At 34.8% G+C, this 9,819-nt stretch overlaps 1 pseudogene; it reads left to right on the top strand.

The window, feature by feature from the left end:
- Window positions 1–7,223: 7,223 nt before the first annotated feature.
- On the top strand, window positions 7,224–9,061 carry LOC117029734 (olfactory receptor 51A7-like; annotated as a pseudogene).
- The last annotated feature ends 758 nt before the right edge of the window (window positions 9,062–9,819 follow it).

Consider the following 9,819-nt stretch of genomic DNA (forward strand, 5'->3'; position numbering starts at 1 on the left):
CATTTTTTTGGTGAAATGCTGCAATACCTCTTAGTTTCTAAATGTCTCCTCTTGCTGCTTTCTAACTGATTCTCTATGAAAATTGAGTGACCTTACAGAATTGCACACCTGAAACCTATGTAAATTTACTAACAATTGTTACCCCAATAAACTTTAATTTAAAAAATTAAATAATAAAAAAGACAAATTGAATGGTGTAATGTCTCTTGTAAATATATTGAAATCTTAATTCTTTGTGAATACAATTAAAGCAATAAAATACATATTATAAGACTATACATGACCTAGACCCTCTTTATCTCTCCAACATTATTATATAATCAAACTTCAGCTATATTGGCCTTCTGAAATTTTACTGAATTTACAAATTTCCTGTTTCTTGTAAAGTTTCACATTTTACCCCTTTTATTAGAATGCTCGTGACTTCAATTTTATATAACTCATTTCTATTCACTTTTTTTAAGTTTCAACTTAATTTCATGATAGATTATCTAAACCCTCAGTTCAAATCATGCATGAACCTCTCTTTTTGAAAATCTCATTAATTGCTTATTTATTATTCATTCTTCTTTATATTTAATATTATGATTTGCAATTACATAATTGCATACGTAGTTCATGTTCATTTCTTTTCTTTCTACTTTCTAAATAGAGTGTGCTATAATGAAGGGAGATCATATCTATTTTCTTTATGTCTCTGTGCCAAATATCTAGGATATTTCTGATGCAGAGTAGATCTCCAATAAATAATTGTTAACAAATGAATGTGAAAATAAGGCTATGTTTGTAAGAAGGGGAATTTTTTTTTTGAATAGTTCAGTAATACTCCATCTAGATGGAATATACCTTCCTTAATTGTGTATTTCAAAGTTAGGCATATCACAGATGCTCAAAGATTTTGAAAGTAGAAAAATAATCATTTGGTGTTAGGGAAGAATTTATTGTCTTGGGTTTTATGGGTGACAAATAGTTCAACTTCCTAATATAACCTAAAAACCTTGTAGGTCATAGAACAAATTTTTAGCCTTTTCTCATGTCCATTCATTGACCCAAGTCCTCTCCACATAGCACACCAATTCTAATCTCCCACACTTTTATCCTCAGGTAAATCAAGGGACAACTTCTAGCAGGGTCAAATGCTTAAAGAACAATAATCAGCCTGTCACTGGATAATACCTCATAATTAATGAAAAAATTTTTACAGATGTAAGCATTATTTTGAACCTTTAATATATGTAAGATATGCTTCTAGGACTCTTTAGGCATATTTTCTCTTTTGATTCTCACAGTAACCCAAATTTTTATAAAGCATTTTCCCCCTGTATTTTCAGTTGAAGAGATTGAGATTCTGAGAGATTGGCTTAATGAATTCAACAAAGACAGGAAATCAGAAGCTGGGAATGAAACTTTACCTTTTATATCCCAGATAGTATTATCTTGGCTACATTTTAACTTTTACATTAGGGATTGCATCTGTATCCACAATGCTTTCTTAGTATAGGAAATTCAATCATCAGATCAGGGTACTGTTTCTTTGTCTGAGGTGCATAATTTTCCAAAACCTCACAGATTCAGCCATGGACATTGAGGGCTGTCGCACAGCAAAGCACTAGTCGATATACTGTATTATGCAGCACAAAGTGAAACCTTCCACAGTCTCCATTAGTAAGACGAGGGATAATTAAACAGATTTGATGGGTATTTAATTCTTTCCTGCAGGATATTGTACAGAGATGTCATGTTCAGCAATCTCAAAAAAAGTATTTTAGGTTTCTTTCAAGCCCTCCTTAATAAAACTAAGTAAAAATAACGTTAAAGCTACAAAAATGCCAGTAAGGGCAGGGGGACTTCATCGTCACCACTTCATCCGTCCACATGTTCCTGAAATATGGACCATAGTACCTGGAGAAACAAAAAGGCCAACTCTGGGACTCCTAAAACAATGGCTCCAGACTAGGAACAATTTTGCTACCAGGAGACATTTGGCAATATCTGGAAACATTTTTGGTTGTTGCAACCTGGGTGGTGAGGTGTATTATCAGCATCTACTGTGTAAAGACTAAGGGTGCTATTAAGCATCTTACAGGACACATTCTACAATGCACAGTACAGATTCCTTCAAAAATAATTATCTAGCCCCAAATATCAATAGTGTCAGGGATTGCCCTAGAGCAAATGTAATTGTCAACAAACAGTTAACCCTCATGGTTACCCAGATTGCCTTGAGCTAGACTACACAGCATCTAAGGATAATATACTACCTGGGAATTTCCTCAGAAAGACACCCAGTGGAAGACTGATGGAAAATTTCTGGAAAAGTAAACAAATCCACTTATAAGATGTTAAAAACACTTTTCCTTAAAAGTGGAGCATAGCAAAGACATACGGGAATGCATATAAACCTTACCAAGAAATAATAGCTTACAGACTTTTTTTTTTGTTAATTATGATAAGCTTTACTGTTGCTGCTGTTGTTATTGTTTTGCTTTGTTTTTTTTCATTGGACACGGGCCATTTGTGACAGGTTTATGGAAAAATGTTTCAAGGGACTGTACACTGTAAAAAATTAAAGGGGTGAAAAGGGACTATAATTTCCCAGATGTAGAATGTGTGACAATTAAGCATGGAGAATAGGCCTTAGATCGCCATTTGCCTGTATAATCTAAACAGCTTAGTTACTAGAGCCCTTTCTTTAGCATATTTCCTACATAGATGACCTCATAAACATAAGACCTAAGGTAAACTGAAAGCCTGCTGGTTTCTAGACTTCAGTGCAATTCTAATGTGAGAAGCAAGTGCCATAATACATCAAATCAAGACACTATAGATTGATTGTAAGCTGCATTCTACTTTCAGAAATGTTAAAATGGAAAGAATGTGCATTTTGGAATACATAACATACAGTATTATTTATATATGTAAGTTGCTCCTAGTCATTTAGTCTAAGGACATTTTCAGAAATATGAGGGTGTTAATAAATCTTAAGTCCGTCAATGGCAAGAGACTCAGAGATAATGGCCTCCATTCCTTGAACACATTTAGAAAACAGTTTCTTCGCATTATTTTCTTTTTTCTTCTTTTTCTATCAATTTCCCCTCTCTTAGACACTTTGTTTTTATTTCTGCATGACCATTTCTCAATCAGTATTTTCCAGATATTCTCAGTTTTCAGTTGGAGATGGTTTCCTACAATTTCCTTTTTGTCATTTGAAACTGTTTGACAAATTGTTGATCCCTGAAACTGTGCAGAAATTCTCATTACATGTGCCTATTAAAGTGCCCATGGAAGGCATATGTATTTAATTATGTGATATTAGTTTATTCAAAAGCCGTTTGTGAAATACCTACTTTGTTTCAGTCACTTTACTACATGTTTATGAAAAAATGATTAATGCCATGAGAAAATACTCTATAATACATTTCAATTAATCGAGTACAATCAACACAGTGAATTTAATTGAATTAAATGTGTACAATATATTTGTGCATGTGTGTATGTACTGTGCATGTTTCTGTGCATGAGTTTCCCTAGTGCATGTTTCTAAAGTATATAGATTTCTCCTTTTGGTTTTGTGAGATCATTGCCATTCTTAAAATATATCAGAATTTTTAAAAACACACATTCACATTCTCTACAACAAGAATAAACTAAAAATACATCATTGCAACAAAAGTAAAAGAAAGTTTTATACGTTATAAAAGTCATGTATGATTTGAAAAGATTCTTAGAAATCTAGGAGTAGAAGATAATGTTAGAAAGTAAACATTAAACCCCTGCCTCAAAACAAACAAACAAACAGTAAATCTGAAAGTCAATGACAAAATATTAAAACATCCCTCAAAATTCAAGAAAAGACCAAGATGTCTTATACCATTACATCTATTCAATTTTTATTCAGACCTTAGTCAGTACACTAAGATGAGAAAGAAAATAACAACATGGAAGATAGAGCAGACATACAAGAATTCCTGAAGAGAATCCAAGATAAAAAATAAATAAGAAAAGGAATAACTGCAACATAACTGAAAAAGAAAATAGTAATAAATTTTAAAATGTAAGTCAAACTACATTGTCATTTTAATGCTCTTTAGTCAACTTAATTGAAGCTAGACAATTTTCATCAGTGACTTTTCTTGACACCAGTCTTATTAGTTTTATTTTTAAGTTTAAAAAAATGACTTTATTATTATTATCTTTATGTTTTTCCTTTTTTCTCGACAAAACTAGTCACACCCAAGCAAATTCAACATGATAGACAAATTTGTTCCCATCTACCAAAACCATGTAGTAGGAGACTGATCAGCATGTCTCAATGGGTGGTCCATGGGCCATCACCACAAGCATCACCTGGAAACTAGCTAAGCATACAATTACTTGTGATCCACCCAAAATATGTCAAATCAAAATGTTCATTTTACAAAACTTAAGGTGATTCTTCCTACATTAAAGTTGAAGAAGCACTTCACAAAAACACTTCTTTTTTGCCAAATGTTTGGGAACTTCTGTGTGATTGTGTATTAACGGAAGTTGGAAGGCTTATGAGAATTACAGACAAAAAGTGAGAGGTCTATGCATTTGTCTCTCTAATTTTAACATCTCTAATTAGATCATAAGATTATTATGTTCAAGAAATTAGATATGATTTATACTGCAAAGACTGGCTACATGTGGTTTCTGGTTTGCTCATATTTGTTCCAGAGGAAATCCCCAGCCACAAAGTAAGTATAATATAAATCTATGTAGCCTAACGTGGCTGACTATTGATTAAGAGACTGAAAATATAAGCAATAAAGTGAGAGAACATATATGCTGTATATAACCAACAAATGGATTGGTTTACATTTATTTTAAAAAATAATAAAACAAACCAAAAAACTTCTGCAAATCAATTAGGGAAAGAAAAGTAACCCAATAGAAAATGGACAAGACTTGAACAGATGCTTCAAAACAGGAAATACAAATGGCCAATAAACATATGAATAGAGAAGTATTCATATATGCTATTGATGGCCTGATTTCTTTCAGAACTTGGAATTCTAAAACTCCTAGTTGATTTGTCCCAGGATGTGCTGGCAAATGAGCCAAAAGCAAGAGTTGATGAATAGCTATTGAATTTGAATAGGACCTCTAAGATCTTTTTATACTGTTTCCTCAGTCTGAGCCTGCATTGTGAGCTCAGTGCTAAATTAGACATCCCTTGAGTCAACCACTTAGATTTTCCAGGAAGTATGGTGTTATTCTCCAAAATTCTTGCTTGCTGTCATTCCCACATATGGTGTTATTCTCCAAAGCTCTTGTTTGTTGTCATTCCCAAGGGCTCTCTGTGCTGCATAAAATAGTGGTAAAAAGCAGAAAATGAGAATCTAAGGGATTGTTCCCTGCTTCTAATCTTTTTCTTACCATTGACTTTAGGGTGGAGTGTAACACTGGGGGAAAAAAATCACAAAGAAGGTAAAATAGAATTCTACTGCTTCAGAATATTTGATGTAGTTTGCTTTGCATTTTCTATCCCTCTGGATCCTGAGAAATGGGCTAGATATTAAAACAAAAGCAAATCAAAAGATCTCCATGGAGACTGAGAATCTTACAGACATTCCAAGGAGAGATGCAATGTATATGTTGGTGAGAGTATGTATCCAGGGAAGTTTTGGAAATGCCCAGTCTGGATGATATGTGAGAAGGTTGTATACCTCAGATATCACCTGATTCATCTTATTTATGTCTCCTGGCAGGTAGATTCATGAGCTTGGACAAATTATTGTACCTCTCTAAGACTTGTTTTCTTATCTATAAAATGGATAAAATAATAGCTTGAGAACATAAATGATAAAATCTATATAAATCATTTAATGAGGTATCATATTACTATATAAAAGTTAATAAGTGTATAATAAAATAATTAAATTTATGGGTGCTTATCCTTTACATTTAAATTAAATCTCAATACTGACTATTTCTAAAAACCAGTGCAGTTCTCAAGACAATGATGAGAAAAAGGCCAGAACACAAATGGCCAGTCTATTGACATAAGATAATTTTAGTTATATCTACCACAGTTAGAAAAATAAGTTCTATCACTCAGATAGGAAGTTTCAAAAGATGGTGGATATCACATTCTTATCTGTAGCCTTGGCCTTTGTCTTAAGTTCCAAACACTTAATATCCTTAATAAGCTGTAGGTCTCCAAGTAAAGCAGGTCTTTGGACAGTGCTCTGGCTGTTCACCCATTTAGAGGTTGGAAAGAAGAGCAAAATCCAGTAATGCAGCAGCCAATCTGATAGAGAAACACGAGGAGATTATACTTTCTTAAAAGCCAAGGTTTTCTCATATTCTCAATATTCTTTGGAAAGCCTAATAATCAACTCTGACAGGTAATTAAAAAAGAAGGATAATGTGTGGATGATTGAATGGAGAGTCAATAATTCCTAGATAATTAAGAAAATGGTTAAAAAAAATTGTAAGGTAATGCTTTTGGAATAAAGTAGACTGTGGGGAGCCATAATTTCTTGTTATTTTAATGCCTTGCAGACTGGCTCAATTTATAATTAACTTGTTTCAGCTTCTAAGGCATTATCTCTGCCTGCACCTGGAGGGTGCTTGCAAGCTGCTGAGGAATGAGGTGGGAGTGACCGGTTCCCGGACACTGAGGACTGAAGTCTAGCAGGATAATTGGTGGGCTTTGTCATGAGATAATGACTTTGGGAAAGTTTCAAGGATTTTGTAGTTTGTATGTAACAGTCATAAATTTACTCTTAATGAGATAATGCATACTCATGATTGTTAAGCTGCATGTACACAGATGGTATAAATTGGTAAAAGAAAATAAACTCGGGGCTTCAGTATCACTGGAGACCGGCCGCATCATCATCATTGTGAGTGTCTTTTCATTCCCACTCCCCCTTTCAGGATCCGCGTTGATTCGTGGCTGCTGGTCAGCCGCAGTAGACATTCTTTTGGACAAATAGTCAAGGAACTATATTTTCATATGTTAAGAGACACCAATATAAATATTTGGTGCTCCTTGTTTGAGGAGCACCAAATAAAGAATCTGAAGCAAAACAAATAAGCTAAATTCACATACATGTTGTGTGATAGAATGTATGAAGTTTAGTCTGAAAAAGAGATCGCTAATGGAAGAAAGCATTGCTGTCTTCAACTTTGAGATATTACATTCAATAAAATAAACAGTTATGAAGTGACAACTATATTCCATTTACTATGCTATGCACTGGAAAAACAGTAGTAAACAGTGTGAGCATGATTTCCTACCTGTAGAGTCAAGTAATGGGAGAAAACAGACATCAATCAAGTAATAAGGAAAATGATAAAGAAGCTATTTTGTGTAACTGGGACTAGATTATGTACCTGCAGAGAAAAGAAGATGGAAATTTTTTGAAATATTTATCAACTCAATTCAAAAGAGGAAAACAATCTGAGTATTCAACCATGAAGTAGAAAACTTTAGGTAGTTGTTAATATACTAGGACTAGGAATAAGCTAGTATATGTTAGCTGATGATGACCTATTGATTTAAAATGGTTCTGTATAGGCAGGAGAGTAAGACTACATATTTTTAAGGGAATTTTTAACTCTCAGACTGTATCATTATGAACTTTCAGTTCTGCCATTACTTCAAATGTTATCCTATTAGAGACATACAGGTTTGAATATAAGTATGAAATAATTTATGAATCCTAGCTCACCCCAATTCACAGCAAACATTGCTTTTAGCTTTAAGGTTTTGTTTTTTTATAAAACTGAGATAAGAAAACCATAAAATTGGAGATCTGGTTTTATGCGATCTGGCCATTGGTAGTTGCATGTGGTCAAAGAATTGTCTACGATTCTTAAATTGGCAAAGTCCAAATTGACTGACACTTTTAAAAAATTAAACCTAAATCTGGATGAAGAAGCAAGTCAGATTCTTCTCATTTGTTTCTGTGTTTGACTTTTCTTATAGTCTGAACTGACAGTAGAAACAGAATATTTATCTTAAGAAGTCTCTGATTGTCCTCTTAGTATCTATGATCTGCATTGTACCAGAAAGGAACATCTTCTGTGACTACATTTAGGAAATTTCCAACTGCGCTGAGATAAGCATCGAGTTAAGAATTTTTTCATGTGTCATGTCTTAACAACACAAACATTGATGTTCTTAGATTCCTCCTTATTGGGATCTCTGGACTGGAGAAGAGTCATCTCTGGATATCCATTCCTTTCTCATCTGTGTACCTTCTTTCTCTTCTGGGAAACTTTATTGTTCTCTTCTTTATCAAGACAGAGCCAAGCTTCCATGAACCCATGTACTATTTCCTTTCCATACTCTCCATCTCTGACATAGAGTTGTCCTTCTCTTCCTTACCCACTACATTGGGACTATTCCTGTTTGGTGTCCATGAAATTCATGCAGCTGCATGCTTTGCCCAGGAGTTCTTTATCCATTTATGCACAGTCACTGAAGCTTCTGTGCTATCTGCAATGGCATTCGACCGATAGGTGGCCATCTACAACCCTCTGATACAGCACAATCTTAACCAGCTCCTGAGTCATCAAAACAGGGGTCTTACTGACTTCTAGAAATGTTGTTTTGATCCTTCCACTGCCCTTTCTGTTGCAACGGCTGACATACTGTCATCAAAACCTGCTGTCACATTCGTAAAGTCTGCACCAGGATGTCATGAAGCTGGCATGCTCTGACAACAGACTCAATGTTGTCCATGGACTCTGTGCTGCCCTTTCTACCATTCTTGATTTGTTGTTTATAACTTTCTCCTCCATAATGATCTTAAAGACAGTCCTGGGCATTGAGACCCCCGCAGAGCAGTTCAGGGCCCTCAACACCTGCATTTCTCATATCTGTGCTGTGCTTATCTTCTATGTACCCATGATGAGTGCAGTAATGCTCCACCATTTTGCCAAGGATATGTCTCCTATAAACTACGTCCTCATGGCTGATGTTTTCCTACTTGTGCCTCCCGTGATGAATCCCATTGTGTATTGTGTTAAGACCCGTCAAATCCGAGAAAAGGTTGTGGGGAAACTTTGTCCAAAAAGAAGTTGATCACAGGAACGAGAAAGGGAATACATTTGTAAGTGATAACTAGATAAACCTTGAGTGTTAGCTGGAAGAAGGCATGATATAGCAGATTGCCTTGGGTTTAGTCAGACAGAGCTCATAGAGTGAATGGCTTTTAATATTCAATACCCTTAGTACCCTGCTGAACACTGATGGAGACAATCACGGGGTTGTTCAAATTGGTGCCACGACATCTACTGTCTTGGATGATTGTTAAATATCACTTGTAGTGTTATTGTTATTTTACACTCCTATTCTCACAGAATAGGAGTGAGAATACCTCCCACATCCATTTCTCACAGACGCCATTTCTCACATCCATTTCTCACTCCTACCTCCCACATCCATTTCTCACAGACGCCACACCAAGAATTTGTCGGGTTCTTTGGTGTCCTTACTCTACTCCATATCTTCATGCTTCCTGTAAAGGCCATGAAACACAAATTACTCCCATTTTTAACTATCTGACCTAAAGTCTTCTATATATATTCTACCAATTTATCCCATTCCTCTTCCTAAGAAGAATGCTGCTCCTCCCTATCAAAATTTGATCCGATCCCTTAACAGGTTAATTCCATATATTCCTGCTTTTTCAGAGACCTTGCTAAATCTTCTATATTTTTCAAGCTTTTTCAATCTCCCTACTAATAGCTATTCTTTCTCAGACTATAAGCGTGTTTATTTTAAAGAGAAAAATTTTAAGAGCTGCATACTTTTGCTGCCTCAATTTTCTCATTTCTCGT

This window comes from Rhinolophus ferrumequinum, chromosome 11, assembly GCF_004115265.2.
Source record: "Rhinolophus ferrumequinum isolate MPI-CBG mRhiFer1 chromosome 11, mRhiFer1_v1.p, whole genome shotgun sequence".
In the NCBI taxonomy this organism is placed as follows: Eukaryota; Metazoa; Chordata; class Mammalia; order Chiroptera; family Rhinolophidae; genus Rhinolophus; species Rhinolophus ferrumequinum.